The 19,953-nt window shown below is 43.2% G+C and overlaps 1 long non-coding RNA gene across 1 annotated transcript in view; it reads right to left on the bottom strand.

Moving 5' to 3' along the window:
- The window catches only part of LOC138760835 (uncharacterized), a 37,053-nt gene extending 20,382 nt beyond the window's left edge, over positions 1 to 16,671 (bottom strand). Inside the window, exons 1-2 of the long non-coding RNA XR_011355893.1 lie at positions 16,479 to 16,671; positions 3,096 to 3,210 (exon numbers count right to left, since the gene is read on the bottom strand). This is a non-coding gene — a long non-coding RNA (uncharacterized lncRNA). The remainder of the gene's footprint in view (positions 1 to 3,095; positions 3,211 to 16,478) is intronic.
- Between the last annotated feature and the right edge of the window lie 3,282 nt (positions 16,672 to 19,953).

Below are 19,953 nucleotides of genomic sequence, written 5' to 3'. Positions count from 1 at the left end.
GCGTATGCGGTCAAGGTTGGGACCAATGACTCCATTCACAATGACACAGGATGGCAAGGCGGGTTGTATGAAATACACACTTAGCCTTGTATGTGAGGTTAAGGAGCTTGGCAGCGTGGAGGAATTTTTGAAGATTGGCGTCAATGCCCTGCAAGTCGTGACCGCAGATGGTGACGTTGTCGATGTACGGAAATGTGGCTGGCAGCTGGTACGATCTTCTGAAATGCAGTCCATTTCCTGTTGGAAGACTGAGAGCCTGTTGGGACACTGAAGGTGGCCGTCCAGTATATTGGTGATCCTCCGGGCAGGTGGGGAGCTGATGGTATGCCGATTTCAGGTCGATGGTCGAAAAGACTCGATATTGTGTGATTTGGGTTACCATTTTGGAAGGGGGTACATGTCCAGTTGTGTATATCTGTTAATGGTCTGAGTGTAGTCAATGACCATCCTGCTTTTCTCCCCATTCCTCACTACGACCACTTGTGCTCCCCAAGGACTGGTGCTGGCCTCAATGATCCCCTCATTGAGGAGTCGCTGTACTTCTGCCCTAATAAAGGCCCTGTCCCCAGCTCTGTGTTGCCTACTTTTGGTGGCAATGGATTTGTCGGGAGTGAGGTTGGCAAACAGCAATGGAAGGGTGATTTTGTGGGTGGAGAGTCTGCAGGTCGTGTGCAATAGGCAATCAGATTGTTGGCTGTGTGCAGTGGAGGAGGTGGAATATAGTGGGTGATTTAAAAACTGCTGCTTACAGACAATGAGGAGGGGATGGGCCCCATTGTATTCCATTGTCACGGTTTTAAGGTGACATTGAAAGTCCAGTCGCAGTAGCACAGCAGTGCAGAGCTCTGGCGTCTGGGTCCCACATGGTCAGAGTCACTACACAGTAGCCACAGACATCCGTCGTATGTTACCTTGAGGCCAAGGAGACTTTTTGGTTTACTGGCCTTATGAGGGAGTAGCGCTGCACCATGTCAGGATGGTTGAACCTCTCCATGCTCCCACTATTGAACAGGCAACTTGTCACGTGGCCATTTACCTGAACGTCCATCGTCGATCGGTAAGTTGAGGGGGACCGCTTTGGACAAGTGTGATGGAAGCTAGTGTCGAATCGCCGCTTGTCACTGCATCAGAGAGTTTGTTGAGTTGAGAGATGGTGGCATCCAAGATGGCAGCCCCCACAGCCTGCATGCAGCGCTGCTGGATCTTGAACATGGCCCCTAAGATGGCGGCCCCCACAACTTCCACACAGTGCAACCGAGTCTTGTAGATGGTGCCCAAGATGGCGGCCCCCATGACTCACACATGGTGCCACTAGTTCCCAGAGATGGTGGCATCCAAGGTGGCGGTCTCAACGCCGCGCTGCTAGGGAGTGGTAGTTTTGATCTGAACACCTTAGCAAAATGCCCTTTATACACGCAGCTGGAGCAGATCACATCTTTCGCTAGGCAGCGTTTCCTCAGATGCTTGCCCAGCACTTCAGATGCTTGAGGAGTACACTGGCCATGGTCGGGTCGCTGATGGGACATGCTGGTAGTGGTGTTAGGCGCTCATGGCATATGGCTGCCATGGTTGGATCACTGGCGGAACGTGACCCCTCTATGAGGACTCGTTTGTGTACTCCTGATTTTCCCCTCCTGAAGTCCACAATCATTTCCTTACTTTTGCTTACATTGAGTTCAAGGTTGTTGTTGTTGTGACACCACTCAACCAGCTGATCTATCTCACTCCTGTATGCTTCCTCCTTGTTGTCCTTGATTCTGTCGATGATTATGGTATCCTTGGCAAATTTATAGATGGTATTTGAATTGAGCCTAACCACACTGTAATGGGTGTAGAGGGATTAGAGCAGTGGGCTAAGCACTGTGCACCTGTGTTGATTGACAGTGAGGAGAAGAGCTTGTTTCTTATCCATACTGACTGCTATCTTCTGATAAGGAAGTCGTATCTATTTGCAGAGGGAGATGCAGACCCCCAGGTTTTGAAGCTTGTTGACCAGTACTGAGGTTATGATGGTGTTGAAAGCTGAGCTGTAATCAATGAAAAGTTGCCTGATGTATGTGTTGCTGTTGTCTAGGTGATCCAGGGCCAAGTGCAGTTTTGAATGAACTCAATGATTGAGCCTCTATAACCCTCCCAAGTACAGAATTCCAAATTTCCTCTGCATGAAGAAATTTCTCCTCAACCCAGCATTAAATTACCTTTTCCTTATTCTGAGATCAGAATCCCAGATACCTCAGTCAGAGGAAATGCTCTCTCTCCAATCAACCTTGTTAATCCCTGCAATAAGTTAAATGAGATCTCTCATTCTTCTAAACTACTGAATCTCTTTTAATTTGGCAAACACATTTCACTGTCCTCCCAGTATGATAAGCACATCTATTTTCTTCTGTTCTGTGCACCAACTTTGATAACTTCACATTTTTTTCTCATATTTCTTCTACCTAGTCAAGGTCATTGTCACTCAGCTTGTCTATATCCCCTTGAAACCTCTTTCAAACTCAGAATCCACATGGTTTTGTGTCATCAGTTGTGAGCGCTGCTGTGCAAATAATTCTGATGCAAAGCCCACAGACTGTACAACAGGCTTTAATTAGCGTGTACACAGCAATCTCAGCATCTTTGCTGGCCCCATGTGTCTGAGTCTCTGAAGGAGCCAGCTTGAGTCGTTATACGGGCTGGTGATTGACAGCCAGTAGGTGGGGCCAGCCTCCCAGGTTGCCTACCTGCAGGCACAGTGGTTGCCCCCTGCAGTAGGCTGGTAGGAGTGAGGACAGTGTAATGGTTATATCACCACATTGGTAAACTTGGAAATATGATACACAGTCCACAATGAATCAGTAGAACAACCAAACCTCAGTTCCGCTAAGGTGAGTCACATTTAATCATGCTAAGGCTAATTTTCTGATGGATGCAAATTCACTTGGAAATGATCACTATGTAGAGTCACATACAGCAGGGAAACAGGCCCTTTCGTCTAACTCATCCAGATGCCTCTATGCCCTAGTTCCATTTGTCTGTCTTTGGCCATAATGCTCAAAACCTTTCATGACTATGTACCTATCAAAATAGCTTTTAAGTGTTTTGACTATACCTACCTCTGGCACTTCGCCTGCCAGCTTGCTCCATATAATTACCATGCTCTGTGCGAACAGTTGCCCCTCAGGCCTCTTTTGAATCTTTCCCCTCTATGATCTCTGGCTTTAGACTTCACTACCAAAAAGAAAAGACTGTGACAATTCACCTTATCAATGTACTTCATGATTTTATTTCCCTGCATAAGGCCACCCTTTACCCTTCTACACTCCATGGAAAGAACTAGCCTACACAAAATCTCCTTATAACTCAAGCTCTCAACCGTGAGAGCACACATGCAATATTGTGTGGAGATTCAGTCTTCCTAACCAAAGAAGTGCACAGAGGGAGCGCAATAAAGAATTTGTTGCCTGAGGGGAGGTTCAGCAAACTGGACCTTTGCTCTCTCAAGGTTAGGATGGGAGATGATCTCATTTAAACACAGAAAAACCATAAATATACTGGAGTAAATTTTAGCCGGTCACACAGTATCCATAAGAAGTCAAGGGAACCAATGCTGCAGGTCTGAGCCCTTCCTTATAGACGCTGCATGATCTTACAGGTCCCTCCATCACTTTTATGCATTGCACTCAACCCCAGCATCTGCAGATTTTCTTGTTTAACTCTTGTTTAAATCCTTAAGAGATTTAGCAATGTAGATGTGACTGGGGATTCTCGAACCTACCTTTAAAAAAAAGAACCATTCAGGACCCAAATGAGAGATTTCTTTATCCAAAGATGATGAATCTTTGGCATTCTCCACTCCAGAAGTATACGGAGGCTCAGTCACTGGATGTATTTAGGAAAGTTTTTGTATATTAAGTGAGCCAAAGGAAAAAGGGTCGGTACAAGAAAGTGTGTGAAGATCATATTAAATGTCAGAGGAGACCGAGGAAGCTCATGTCCCATTGTTGTTTCTGTTTTAGTGTGCATTTTAACACATTTTAAGTCACACTTAGTCAAATCTGTTTGATAACACTTCATGAAACAATACAAGACCTTTTTCTACATTAGGTAACTTATCTAATCTAGCTTGTTCTTAACCTCCTCCTTCTTGCTAAGATGCCTATTCTCTCATTTTTAAAGAAAATAATCAGTAGAGCAAAATGCAATTGGCAGAGTGAAGGATTCATTTATTTTAATTTAAAAAATTAATTAGAACTAATAAAGTAGTCTTCCATTATATTACTATTGAGATCTGTTATCCTCTCTTGCCATGTGTATGTGAAGATATATAAATCTCATTCACCTTGAAACTGTACTCAAATTAATGAAGTTATTACCTAAATGGACAGAGCATAGAGGAATGTAAAAAATTAAACTAATTACATTGACACTCTTTGGATTGAACTTCTAGTTTATTCATTGGGGGTGGGGGTGGGGTCAGAAAAGTGAGTCACATTAAAGGATACAAAGCACAAGTCATAATAAGGCTGTTATACTGCCACTCCATAGTCTTTAACCCATTATACAGGTTGACATTTGCTACCTAGTAGAGGATGGTGGTACCATCCAGATGGAATTTGAAAATAGGACCTTGCCTTTTTTTGAAAAGAGAATGCTGAAATAAAAACAGAAAATGTTGGAAACATTCAGTAGGTCAGATGGCATCTATGAGGAGAGAAAGAGAGTCAATGCCTGAGTTTGAGGACCCTACATCAAAACTGGGAAAGAGAGTAAAAAATTTTGTTTAATGACAGATTATAGATATGTTTTTGGGAGATAAATTGGAGCAGATTTTTTTTAGTGTAGGTCACTAGTGTAGTGTAGGACACTTCAAAACTAATCCTTTTTAAAATACTGGAGCTCTGCTCAAGCCAGACAGGGCGGCTCCGGGGGCCTTTGCCAAAACTTTGGGGAGTGCCCAAGAGACTTGACTAATGGATTGTTGTTTTGTTGCCCAAGAGATCAGAAGAATAGGTTCAGAGCCGCAGGCTGTCTGGGAGTGCTGTTTGCAGTTCTAAGAGGGTCATGTAGTTTTTTTTTGCAAGCAGAGAGGGAGTCAAACAGGCTTTTCTCAGAGAGAGAGAGACAGACAGAAAGAGAGAGAGAGAGAGAGAGAGAGAGAGAGAGAGAGAGAGAGAGAGAGAGAGAGAGAAAGAGAGAGATCAGCTCTGAAGTTCTACAGTCAGCAGCAGCAGCTGGGACTGGAACAGGACAAGCTGGAAAGCTTGTGGAAAATCTTCATTTTTAAGACAGGTTGTGAGTGCTTAGTTCAGCCTGGTCAAAGCCCTTTTGGTTCATACAAGAGGAGAGTACTGACTGGCTAATGTTTCACTTAAAATAAAGGAAACAAAAAGGAACTCTGTGGTGACCTGAAAGAAAGAGGTTATCATCTGGAAAACCCTGATGGGGCAAATTTCTTCAGCAAAACACCGACGTGACTGAGTAAAAGGGATCAATTTGTGTCCAGGAACAACAAATCTCTCTCTGAAAACCAACAAGAGAGTAGTAACCATTTACCTTTCAAGCACCAAAGCCTGATGAACTTCATAAATGTTAAATTCTGTGCACAGTATAAGAATTGCCTGCAACCAGTGAACTTGGAGGAATGAGAAATGAGATTGGACTGTGAATCAAAGAACTTTTCTGAACTTACACACACATTATATACACCCGCTTAGAATTAGAAGGGGGTTGGGTTAGGTTAGTTAAGTTAATACTGATAAGTTAAAGTGTGATTCCGTTTTCATGTTTAAAGATAATTAAAAGCAACTTTTGTTTAAGTAACCATTTGTGTTGGTGAATATCTATTGCTGCTAGGTTTTGGGGTCCTCTGGGCTTGTAGCACTTTGAACTTGCAGAAAGAATTGGACAGGGAAGGGTGGATAGGAGAAAGGAATTGTCTCTACAAGCAGAGGATAGAGAACACAAACAGAAGGATTTATAGAAGATTGAAATTTAGGTCAGAACTGTAGCAAAGGGCCAGCAGATCAGACAGTGTCAGTGGAAAGAGAAAAACTGAGTTAATAGATGGATTACTGACAGCACTGGCCAGTTTTGATATACAATGGGGAAATGAGTCACCTTAAATTGTTCAACTTGATACTGAGGCCTGAAGGCTGCTCACATTGAAAATGTGTGCCTTGCTGATACTTTTAGCCCAATTAACATCACTAAAACAGATGATGTGGTCTTTAACAAAATACTGATTCTGGAATGCTGCTGTGTGCAGATTTCTTGTACTATTTAAAGTATTACAATGGGAACAATTTTCTGTCGGTTGTAAAGTCCTTTGCATGTTTCCAGTTTAAATGCACTCTTCTTTTGCATAAATAAAATCCACTCAAGCCAAGTGTTAAAACTGAAAAAAACATTCAATAACTGTTGTCCCTAAACAAATCACAAAGCAAGTTTTCCAATTATATATTTTATCAGAGTAATTCTCAGCACCTTCTGCCATTGAGAAAGTAATTGACAAGTGCTTTATCCAACCAGAAGGCCGTATAAGACCATTGGCATTCGTCACTCTGAAAGTTTAAAGGCTGCAAGCAAAGATCTGTCAATACCATTGTGGCCTTTCAACAGCTGCACACAGACCTTACAAAAATTCACCTACACAGAAAACTAGGTTGAAACTATTTGAGTAGTGAACCCACATTTCTTTTGTAAAAATCATTCATAGGGATCAAAACTGCCATTCTTTGGCACTGAAACCCTACTTCTGAAGATACAAAATTCACTTATTAAGAGCTGCCATCGTATCTGACATGATGATATCTACAAATGCCAGATCCAATAGGCTGTAAGAATCTTCTCAATTTTCTTACTTTCCAGGATGGACCCCATTAAGATTCAGCTTAATATTGAGTTATACTACTCTACGAAGTTTTGAGGGATGAATAACTTTCTTGCTCTCTCTGTCTAATTCCCAGAAAAACATTGATGTCATTTATACAGAAGACAATCCTCAAGCCCTGTTTAGCAAACCTCCAAATATTATCTTCTGTTTGTCGCTGACCAAGAGGAAAATTTGCAACTCAATCATGGATATGTCAATGGGAAAACACGGGTCAACTTTTACAGAAAACACTAGACCTTCCCAATTGTGGAAGTTCATAGAAGCATTATCCATCTTTTTATAAAATAGTTGAAATCTGGAGCTCACTCCTAGGACATTAATGTGACCAAAACAATTGAGCACATCATAACTGAGATTTATAGTCAAGGAAGGAGGTCAAGGTTTAAAGAAATAAATCAAAACGCATAGATAAGAATTAATTAAATGGTAGATAGTTAATCCAGGGTTACATCTGTACCTCTGATCCTCCCTTTATTTTTTTTGGTTGCTCCGAACCTTTGTTCCAGGAGACACAAATAAAACTGAGGGGCAATACAGATTTTGATTTACTGTTGATTCACATTATGAGAAAATACTGTGATGGGAAAGAGCTGAGTGGTCCTTAGAAGAGAGGTGACAAAGGAATTTACATTCAGAGGTAACCAGACTTTTCATGTAATTACAAGGAAAGGTGTATTGGGCAAGGATAAGCCTCCACAAGGGAATACAGGTGAGAGGGTAAAAGAGAAAGAAGCTGAGAAGTGATGGTGGAGAAAGCAGAGGGCCAAGAAGGATAACTAAGATTTGGCTTCATAGTTAATATAGTGCTTTTGAAATGTTGTCAATTCTGTTATATAGAAAACATACCAACTCCCACACAAAAAAAAACAATGGGATACCAACAGTAATTGGTCTGATGGATGCAAGGGAAGAAGGAACAGTACACCAGGAATAGCTCCACTGTTCTTTTTCAAACTAGTGGCATGGTACCTTCACATGGTTTTGATTTGACATGTACAAGGAATGAAAGGACTTCTGGCACTGCAGTATTTTCTCCACATTGGACTGGCAATCCTGATATCGGATTCGATAAGTGAACATTTAATCCTAAACTTTCTGACTGAGGTGAAAAATATCTGCCTTTGCAAATCATAAGCTTTTTGACTATATTGTCACACTCAGTAGTAGCAGCATGCATGCCCCATACTAATGAAATGGTAATTAAGCAACCAGTAAAATGTTTGAATATAAAAATGAAGCTATGCACAGATTGTCTGGTTTCTGTTTAGTTAGCTTGTAAATTTTGTGGGAATTAATTAGTTTTTAATTACATTTCAGATCTTACTTGCATTGCCAGTTTCAATGCCCTTAAGCAAACAGTGGTGTTCTAGAACATAGAACACAGAACAGTACAGCATAGGCCCTTCAGCCCACAATGCTGTGCCAACTTTTAGTCCTTCCTTCTTTAATTGCCATACCCAGGTAATAACTGCACTCTATTGGGCATGTAGTCCAGTCTTTCCAATCTTAGGAAATTATAAAACATCCATTAAGTTGGCCATGGACTCATAAGGAAATTGAGGACCTTGTTCCAAAATTTTGTTTGTATCCGAACACAATATCCACAATCACTTTTCACACTGCCCCTCATTTTGCTGACAATTGTCCTCTAGGTGTGCTCCTCACTGCCCATCTGAAGCAAGGCCTTCCACCCTCCTGTTCTTAGCTCTTTCATTAACAAGGTTTAGCCACTTTAAGACCCACTCCCACCTATTGCTGGCCCCTTCCCAACTTTCATACTTCATCAGGCTTGAGCAAGACTGGAGATTCGAAGACTGAAATGGAATTTCATTGCTGCACTAAAAAGCCCTCACTGTTACTGGAATTGGGGAAAGTATCCTGGAATATAGTGCTGTCAAAGTTTCTAGATACTGAATTTCACACTTAATCATCTGGTCTATATTAGGGAGATTAAAGTCAATATTTCAATGTAAAATCTGCATCAAAATATAAATTATTAATTTGAAAAAGTGCAGAGTTTAAAATGTAATTTGGTGTTGGAATACAAAATAAAGATAACCCAAGGAAAGTTCATTCCTGTCATAAGTTCCAATGGCCCAGCGTTAAGCAATTTAATTTTATAATCAAGAATAACATTGTTAAGATAAATAACACTTGGCTGTTGTACTGCTGAGAAAAGATCAGATAAGAAAAAGGAATCAATACTTTAAATTTTAAAGATTGATTGGCCTGTGTCAGTTACTATAAACCATAAACTTTTCTTCTGCTCTAACACTGCTACTTAGGAAATACATTTAAGCCACTTGTCCTAAATGTCCTTGGCAATAAATGGCTCTTATGCTGATTAAGTGCTGAGGCTGCAGGTTGAGGCATTTGATCAAAGTGTCGGAAGTGTTTATTGCCAAGGACACTTTGGATGAATGCAATTATCATTATTAATCCATACGCCACAAAGCAGAGAGGAAACAAAAGTCAATGCAAGAAACATTAATTAATATTACACTCCTTTACAGAATGGAAATGGAGGAATTTGTGTTACAGTGTTCAAATAATGGCTGAATCATAATGGATGCTTGAAAGTAATTTGCTGCATATTAATTTATAGGGAGATTTGTTTAATGTGTCTAAAGTGATATTTTGAAATGCAGGACAGTTACAACGTAAAGAAATTAATGATTTTTTAAATTGCCCTTAAGGCAATTATTTTATTGCATTCATAGGCCAAGTGAGTGTTTCTGAAGTGTAATCATTGCCATAATAAAAGAAAGAAGGCAGTCAATTCACAAACCAAGTTCCCACAAATGTTTTTTAATAACATAGCTGTTCCTATGGAGATATCAGCATCTAACAATGCTTGCTATGAAAATTGTGCAAGTCTGCCATCAAATTTGGGAATTAAGACCAACACCATGATTTAAGAATTTCCAAACATTCATACATAATTTGCACCACTTTATTATTTAGTTTGGACAAATGTCATATTTATAGGGAGATTTTTTTTTAATTTGTCTACGCTACTTTTTAAAACTTGCTATATTTGAACTTAATTACGGGATGTCAGGCAATGTTAAACAAGAAAGTCTGCAGGTGCCCCAGCCTCTTGCCCTCATTGTGCAATGTTCAGTCGTATACACCTCCCTGATTCTTGGAAGACATGCAAGGGAGTGGTAACTTATAGCAAATATAAAGCTGATTAGTATGACCCCTGCATGTATAACATGTAAATTTGTGAAACGTTCTTTATTTTTCAATGCAAGGGTTTTGTGAGAAGGACCACAGTCTCAAGTCCTTCCATTACCAATGACTATAAGAGGCAACGGTAGTGGCAATGGTACCACATAGCAAATTAGAGAATTAATGCAACAATCTAGAGCAGGGGTGTCAAACTCAAATTCACAGAGAGCCAAAATTAAAAACTTGGACTAAGTTGTGGGCCAAACTAAATATTTATTGAAAATTTTCAACAACATCTGCATGTTTTCTCTTCTTTCAACATATGTAATGTTAAACTTTTTCTTATTAAAATAAATCTTTAATAATAGTTTTGGTTAAACTCTTTCCAGAAGAAGCATTAACAAATGAGAAATAAAATATTCAATAAATAATATTTCTCTATAGCCTTTAAGCTCCTTTTAAATGTATTTTTTTTCACAAGCCAACAAGTCAAAAAAGTAACAACTTGCTTCAATGAAAATCCAATCTTTCAACTATGAACAGTCCAAAGTGAACCAAAGAAAATATAAATCCAAGCTTAGCTTGCTACACTGTGATTTACTCTGATCCACCTGGGTCTAAACCAGATACTTGGCATCTCTTCATAGATGCAAGTTCATCAAACTGTGGGGTCAGAGTTTGCCTCCCACCTGTCTTGAAAGGTCCTGTTTTCTGTCTTTCGTTTAGCCATTTTTCGTAAGGGGTTTATTACATGTGAGTTAGGCGACAGGTCGCAGATGCTAATGAAAGTAAAGAGAGGAGGTGGGGGCGATTAGCGGGCTGACGGGCCAGTGCCAATGCATTTGCAAAGCATTCTGGGATTTGTAGTATTAGCTGTGCATGCGCTATACTGGCGCGGCGGACAGCGGGCCAGCTCTAATACATATTTGATATGATCTTGCGGGCCAAATATAATTATATCACGGGCAAAATTTGGCCCGCGGGCCTGAGTTTGACATGTGTGATCTAGAGGAATGGAATGTAGGAATATTGTACTCCAGATGCAACAAAAAAATTACAGGTTTCTATGTACACAGTTTTATTGTGAATAAAGTTTTTTTTAAAATAAACATGGTCTTCCAGCAGCAGTGTCTCCCTGGTCTTAGTTGCTGAGAACAGCCTACAATGTGGTGTGTATTGTATGAGCTGGGCCAGCCCCTGAACCTGTGAATCCTCCCTCCCAGAAATCCCCATAAAGGCTATTATGCCCAAACTCCGCCCTCAGTATCTGCCTTGGAACCAGGCCAGCAACATATGAGCAACATATTGATAGTGCTACAATTTAATCATCTTTAATTTTTGGGCTATGGACAAGCCAATATGGGCCGACAAACTGGACACCAACCCTAAAGATCTGGGGGGGCCTCAGTCAAATTCGATCAATGGTTGCATTGCCCCAACACTTTCATGAGACTACGTGCAGAGTGAGGAAGACAAACAAAATCTACTCTTTGCTCAGGTCGGCCACCGAGTCTTCCAGATAAGAGACTGCACTACTTACTTGGCTGCAATGGAGTTCCTGTAGAAATTGTACTGGACTCTGACAAACTTCATCTATGCCAGATTCCTCCTGGGAAGTCGTAGACAAGCACCTGGTGAGTCAGTTGACGAGTACGTGCAGGTCCTGCGGGAGCCTATCTAGAAGGCCTGATAAGTGATGCATATGTGGCTGGGTTCAAGTCTGATGACATCAGACAAAGACTCCTGGAAAAGAGCAATCAAAGCCTGCAAGTAGTCATTGACTTGGCTAAAGTGCTTGAGTCAGTGCAGCTGCATGCAGATGTCTTCTCCTTGGGGAACACTGCCATACTGGGATGCGAGATCCCAGGTTACTGCCGCCATCGAGCTCCCGAAGAGCTACTTCTGCGGACATGCGAAGCCTCCCAAAAGAACTGCCAGCCTGAAATGCTAAGTGCTTCACTTGCAGGAAGAAAGGACATTACAGGAAGATATGCAGCTCACAACCTTTTTCCAGCAGCACCACTTGCAGCCGACAGCCACCGCCATCCAGGACTGCGCCACTTCCAGCTTCACCTCCAGCATCATTTCAGGTCGTGAGAAACAGTGCCACTTCTGAAGTCACTTCCGGTGGCAAGGAGCAGCATTGCGTGCGCAGCATTGGGGCAGCCATCTTGGTAGGCTCCCCCAAACCAACTCTACTGCAGCGACTCAGACAGCAACCAGATGTTGGCCTCGATTAACCTGGATCAGGACAGCCCACATCAACTTTCCAGGGCCATGATGAACATAGATGTAAATGGTCATGTCACAAACTGCTTATTTGATACAGGGAGCAGAGAGAGCTTCATTCATCCAGGCACAGTGCTGTGCTACTCCCTCACTGTAACCCTGGTACATTGTAAAGTCTCACTGGCCTCCAAATCCCACTCTGCTGAGATCCATGGCTGCTGCACCGTGACACTGTCTTTGCAGGGCATGGAGCACAAGAACTTTAAACTCCTTATCATGCCACAGCTCTGCGCACCAGTCATAGTGGGACTGGACTTCCAGTGCCAGCTAAAGTGCATCCAAATGCAGTTTGATGACCTCCACCCCCACCGCACCCCCACCAAATGGTTCACAACTGCAAGTTCTTAAACCACCCAACCCTCTTCCCTCCCTCTGAACACTGCCTGTGGTCTCTCTACCCTCTGGGTCCCACTGCCACCCCTGATAGAGAATGTCTTTACACCCCCCCCCCCCATTGCAAGCCAGTCATCAACAAGAGCAGGCGATATAGCCCTGGGGATGGAGCCTTCATCAAAGCAGAAGTTAAATAGTTTCTGGCAGAGGTGCCCCTGGAGGGCACAGGTGGTGGTTGTTAGGAGCAGAGAGAAATACTGTATGGTCATCGACTACAGCCAGACCATAAACCATTTCACCCAGCTGGACATCTACCCACTCCCCCGCATCGCCAATATAGTAAATGAGATCACCCAGTTCCAGGTCTTCTCAACCATTGACCTCAAATTGGCCTACCCACCCATTCATCCAGAGGATAGCCCGTACATTGACTTCGAGGCAGATGGCCACCTCTACTTCTTCCTTTGAGTCCCTTTCAAGGTCACCAACAGGGTCAGTCTTCCAGAGAGAGATGGACCAGATAGTGGATGACTACAGACTCAAGGCCACATTACATTACCTGGACAATGTGACCATCTGTGGCCATGACCTGCAGAAATTTTTCCAGATGGCCAAAAGCTTCAACCTAAGTTATAACTAAAAGAAGTGTATGTTCAGAACTTCACAGCTGGCCGTCCTGTATTGTGTGGTGGAGAATGGCATCATTGGGCCCGACCCTGACCACATATGTCCCCTTTTGGAATTCCCATTGCCCCAAACCCTCAAGGCCCTGAAAAGTTCTTGGGCTTCTTACGCCCAGTGGGTCCCAAATTACACAGACAAAGCCCGCCCCCTGGTGAAATCTATCACCTTTCCCTTGTCGGCGAAAGCCCAAGCAGCATTCACACACATCAAGGGCGACATCATCAAGGTGACAATGCAGGCTGTGGATGAATCCATCCCCTTCCAGGTGGAGAATGATGCGTCCGACTTTGCCCTGGCTGCCACGCTCAACTAGGCTGGCAGGCCAGTGACTTTAGTTTCCCAAACCCTCTGGGGCCCCAAACTTTGTCACTCAGCCATTGAAAAGAAGGCCCAGGCCATAGTGGAAGCTGTGCACCACTGGAGGCACTACCTGGCCGGAAAACCATTCTCCCTGCTGATTGACCAAAGTGCAGTCACTTTTATGTTCAATAACAAATAGCAGGGAAACATTATCAACAACAAGATCCTAAGGTGGAGAATTGAGCTATCCACCTACAACTACAAGATTTTTTACTGGACCGGGAAGCTCAATGAGCCACCTGATGTCCTAGGGACATGCACCAACACACTGTTGGTTCTCCACAACAACCTCTGCCATCCCAGGGTCACCAGGCTCTACCACTTAGAGCCCATAACCTCCACTACTCAGTTGAGGATGTCATGGAGCTGACACAGAGCTGCCTGGTCTGTGTCCAGTGTAAACCCCAATTCTATCGGCCAGACAAAAACCCACCTCAAAGCCACTCACCTCTTCGAGGAGTTGAGCATGGATTTCAAGAGCTCTCTTCCTGAATATCATTGACGAATACTACCACTTCACTATCCCCTGCCCAGACATGACCACGGCCATTGTCATAAAGACACTGTATAGCATATTCGCTCGTTTGGCTACCCCTGCTATATCCATAGCAACTGGGGATCCTCGTTTATAAATGAGGAGCTGCACCAGTACCTGGTGGCCAAGGGTATAGCCACATGCATGATCAATTATAACCCCTGGGGGAAACAGCCAGATAGAAAGGAAGAACGCCACCGTCTCGAAGGCAATCCTCAGCACTCACGTCGAAAGGCCTACTCATCTCCTGATGGGCTCCTTGCCACCATGTCCTTCCTCTGCACTGCTACTAATGAGACACTGCAAGAAAGGCTCTTTTCCTTTCCCAGGAGGTTGGCGTCAGGAATCACACTGCTGTCCTGGCTGACGATCCCTAGGCCCGTATTGCTCCAGATGTATATCAGATGCCACAAGACTGACATCGAAAAGCTCCACCTGCTCCATGTAAACCCCCAATACACTTAAGTGGAGTACCAGGATAAGAGAGAGGACACAGTTTCTGTCAGAGACCAAAGGAGTGAATGTGGTGCAACCACTGGGTGGATGGATGGATGAAATGAGCTGGCCCTCCCCTGAACCTGTGACTCCTCCCTCCCAGAAATCCCTACAAAAGCTGCTATGCCCAAACTCCTCTCCCAGTACCTGCCTTGGAACTGGGCCTGCAACATGCGAGATGTGTTGATGTCTTAAGGTGATTAAAGCCTATTAATCAAAACTCTGTCTAATGTTGTTAATCGATAGTACTACAGAGATGAACTATGATGGAGCAGCAAATTTCAGGGTAATGACCATGCATATGAAATACTTGGCACATTTTCTTCCCCATTGAGAAGCCAGGATACCATACACAGTTGCAGATATAAATCATGGAAGCAGGTCCTTCACCAACACCACTCCCCTCCCTCTGCCAATCATTAACCATCTATTTACACAAATTCTGCATGAATCCTGATGTTAGATTTCTGGAGTTGGCGTGTATAGTACATTGTACTAAACCAAGATTCCCAGTGTTGATTTACATAGGTCATTGAACTGAGCCCAGATTCAGTGTCTATTGTACATTAAACTGATTGCAGTTTCCCCAGAGGTGGTATCTCAGTCATCTGGATTCCTGGTTCAACTCTTCGTTGCCTGGGCTGCATTGCCAAAACCATCTCTTTCCTTCACAGGGTCAATACTCTCTTAGTATCCCTCAAACTCTCACCACATGCCTTTCAAGAAACATAATAGCAGATAGATAATATTTTCCCCCTTGTCCACTCATCTTTACCTTGGTTGTGCCTGACACCACACATGGCTTTTCTGCTCCAACCATTCATCTTCTCAGGAACACTCAACAAGCTCTTGAGCCTAGTCAGTGTTTGTCCTTCACAAAGGACAAGGTCCTTCCTTTTCCTTCTCCATAGAAGCCCACACATCCCTCACCTTGCCATGGGTGACATTTGAACTGGATCACTGAGGAAATCTTACAAATTAAAGATCTCATAAGTTGTAAAGCCACAGGCCTATCATACAAAACTCCTTACTCCTACAGCCAACTGGCAGACTTCATGTGCAGTTATGTGACATTCTTTACCTTAAGGAACAAAGTTGACCATTTAAGTTAGTAAAGGAAATGGCCACTCAGCCCCTTGAGCCCCTTCCATCATTCAATATAGTTACAGTTGAGGTTTTAGGACATTTCATCATTTACAGTAGTGCTCCTCAACCTTTTTCTTTCCACTCACATACCAATTTAAGTATTCCCTATTCCATGGGTGCTGTGATTAGTAAGGGGTTGCTTAAGGTGGTATGTGGGAGGAAAGAAAATGTTTGAAAAACACTGTTTTAATCATACCTAATTGACTCATGTACATGGTTTCATAACTCCAAAGGAAATGGGCCAATGACAATTTTTCTCAAGCAAAATATTTCAGTAACAATTGGGTCTAGAGCAGTGATTCTCAACCTTCCCTTCCCATCCACAAACCACTTTAAGCAATCCCTTACTAATCACAGAGCACCGATGGCAGAGGGATTACATAAAGTGGTATATGAGTGGAAAGAAAAAGGTTGAGAATCATTGATTTACAGAGACTAACCTGGAAACTGTCATATTAGCTTTATGCATGTTCACTATGTAAATCATGACCTGTCCTGTGAATCAAGCAATTTGCATTACCAAAAACAATCTACTTGAGGAACTCACAGCATCTGCAGTCTCTCGTGTCTCCAACTTGCTGTACATACCTGTTAGGCTTTTGGGCAATCATGTTCATTCCACAAGATGGAGTTATTTAGTTGTTTTTAATCCAACCTCAAGTCAGTCAATAGCTTATAGAAAAAAAGACACTATTTCTGTTGGTCAAAGGATCAATAATTATTGCACATATGATTAGGATAACTGGCAAAAGAACGAGGGTTTAAGAAAAAGGCTGTACTAGCTCACCGGAGGCTTAATCAAACCGTCTTGGGAGGTTCAAAGTGACCCCATGACATCACAATGCGATGACGACATTTGGAACGTGCAGGCTTTTAAAAAGCTGCCAGTGACTGTTTGAATGACTTTTACTGAACTTCAACTCGACTACGTCTGATCATTTTCTCGCTCTTCATTTCATACACTAACACAATTGCTACATTGGTGACCCCGACGGGCCCAAATGGATTTTGGACCTAACATGGACAATGCAGCAGTTTCGCTCCAAACTGCCAGTCTTTTAGACCACTCAACCTAAAGTTTGGTTCAGGCAGGCTGAGGCACAGTTCCACATTCACAAGATAGAAGTGGATGCCACCAAGTACATTCATGTGGTAAGAGCCCTTGACCAGGACACGGCCAGTTGAGTAGTGGATTTCTTTTGGGTCCCACCAGCTCTCGGCAAGTATGAAGCCCTAAAAACCTTCCTTCTTTGGATTTATGGTCTCTCACGCTGTGAGCGAGCTGCACAGCTCCTCCGTATCAATGGCCTGGGGAACTATGCCCCTTTAGAGTAAATAAATGACATGTTGGCACTGGCAGATGGCCACAGGCCTTGCTCACTCTTCGAGCAGTTGTTTTTAAGAGCATATGCCAGAAGACATCTGCTTCATGTTGACTGATGAAGACTTTGATAACCCTCAAACAGTGGCCGCCTGTACAGACATTCTGTGGTGCACGAAACAGCAGTGTGCAAGGCCCACAGAAATTAGTGCTGCATCCCACCCAAAGGTTCTATGGGTACTGGGGATGAGGTGCACATTCCTCTGGACAAGTATGACTCAGTGACAATGCCTATGATGGCTGGCCACCGCAACACCCTACTCTACATCTGGGCCGAACTATCCCAGTGCAAATTTCTAGTCAACACTGGTGCAAAAGTTAGTGTCCTTCCTCCTTTGGGCTTTGATACCTGTACGAGGAGTGTGGGTCTGGTGCTCACTGCGGTGAATAACAGTTCAATTCGTATGTACCCACACAGACTATACCCCTGAAATTCAACAACAATAAGTTCACATGGAAGTTCATTCTTGCAGCTGTGTCCTAGCCATTGCTGGGTGCTGACTTCCTCAGAACCCACTCACTGATGGTAAACTTAAAAGCATGCTGGTGGGTGAACACCACAATGTTTCAGACTTTCTGCCTTGGAAAAGCCAAACTGCCTGCCTGGGCCTAGGTTCCATGGAGTACTCAAACAATGAATTTGTCAAACTTCTTGCGGAGTTTCCAGACATTGTCACTCCCCAGTTCTCCACTGCCACACCCAAGCCTGACGCCTGTCATCTTACAAGTTGCAGCTTTCAAAACAAGAGTTCCACAAAATGGAGGAACTTGGAATCATACACAGGTCTGATAGCGTCCCCACTACACGTGTTTCCCAAAGCCAAGGGAGGCTGGAGACCTTGCAGGGATTATAGGAGTCTCAATCACTGCCCTGTGCCCCATACACAGGACTTTACATCTAACCTTCATGGGGCCAGAATATTTTCTAAAATGGACGGTGCCTGTAAACCCAGAGGATGTGCCCAAGACCACTATCATAACACCTTTCGGCCTCTTCAAATTTTTGAGAAAGCCTTTTGGGCTAAAAAATACATTCCAGCGACTGATAGACACAGTGGGGTGTGACATGGACTTCCTTTTCATATGCTTAGATGACATGCTCATTGCCAGCCTCTCCCACGGAGACCACCTGCTGCATCTGCATTTATTCTGCCACCGCCTACAGGAGTTCGGGCTGTGAACCCTACCAAGTGCAAATTCAGGCAGTCTTGTTCTTGGGACATCAGATCAGCAGCCAGGGTATCATTCCATTGCCTAGCAAGGTGGAAGCCATCCTCAAATTTGCAAGGCCCAATACCAAAGGACTCCAGAAATTTGTGGGGATGGTCAATTTCTATCACTGCATTCTACCCTCTGCAACTCATATTATGAATCCCCTCTTCAACCTCATGTCAGGCAATGCCAAAGCACTCGATGGCTTAAAGGAGACAACCGTAGCATTCCAGCAGACCAAAGACACCCTAGCGAAGGCACATTGCTGCTCCATCCACAAATGGATGCACCAACCGCCTTGACAATAGAAGCATGCAACACAGCAGTAGGTGGGGTCTTGGAACAGTACACCAATGGAAAATGGAAGCCTCTAGCATTTTTTTTTAAAATAGGCACCTCCACGCTCCGGAAACTAAATACAGCACATTTGATAGGGAACTGCTGGCGCTGTACCTGGCTGTCAGACACTTCTGCTATTTTTTGGAAGGCAGGGACTTCACTTTACTGACCACAAACCACTAACATTCACCTTCATGTAGGCATCAGATCCCTGGTCAGCCTACCATCAATACCACCTATCTTGCGAATCTGAGTTGTCAACCAGAATTAAACATATTTCCGGTAAGAGTAATGTGGTGGCTGATGCCCTGTCCCACTCCTTCATTCAAGCAGTACATGCCCTCTCTCCAGGTGTAGACTTCCAAACTTCAGTGCCAGGACAACAAACTCCCAGCTTATAGAACTGCTGTCATGAACCTCCAACTCAAAGATGTAGCTTTTGGGCCGCAAAGTACCACTCTTCTAAAGTCCAAACCTTTTTCTTTCCACTCACGTACCACTTTAAATAATCCCTATGGCATTGGAGCTCCGTGATTAGTGAGGGATTGCTTTAAGGTGGTATGTGAGTGGGAAGGGAAAGTTGAGAACCACTGCTTCAGACTATGGTCACTGAAATATTTTGCTTAAGATAAATAGTCATTGGCCCATTTCCTTTGGAGTTATGAAACCATGCACATAATGAGTCAATTAGGTACAATTAAAAGAATGGTTTTCAACCTTTTTCTTTCCACTCATTTATCACCTTAAGCAATCCCTTACTAATTACAGAGCACCTATGGCTTAGGGAATACTTAAAGTGGTATGTGAGTGGAAAGAAAGGTTGAGAATCCCCTATATAGATTTTAGTAAAGCATTTGACAAGGTCTCCCAAGGGAACCTCATTCAAAGCGTCATGAGGCATAGGATTCATGGACTTTTGGCTTTGTGTATTCAGAATTGGCTTACCTGTCGAAGCAGAGACAGATAGTATTCGGCCCAGAAATCAATGATTAGTGGAGTTCCAAAGGGATCTGTTCTGGGACCCCTGCTCTTTGTGATTTTTATAAATGTGGTGGAACCACTGTTAATAATATTTGTACATTTATGACTGGTCCGCCCCTTGCTGATTGTACCTGTGGCTTCTCCCCATCG

Source organism: Narcine bancroftii, chromosome 4, assembly GCF_036971445.1.
Source record: "Narcine bancroftii isolate sNarBan1 chromosome 4, sNarBan1.hap1, whole genome shotgun sequence".
NCBI classification, from domain to species: domain Eukaryota; kingdom Metazoa; phylum Chordata; class Chondrichthyes; order Torpediniformes; family Narcinidae; genus Narcine; species Narcine bancroftii.
Note: the sequence above shows the minus strand (reverse complement) of the source record. Positions and strands in the feature narration are given on the sequence as shown.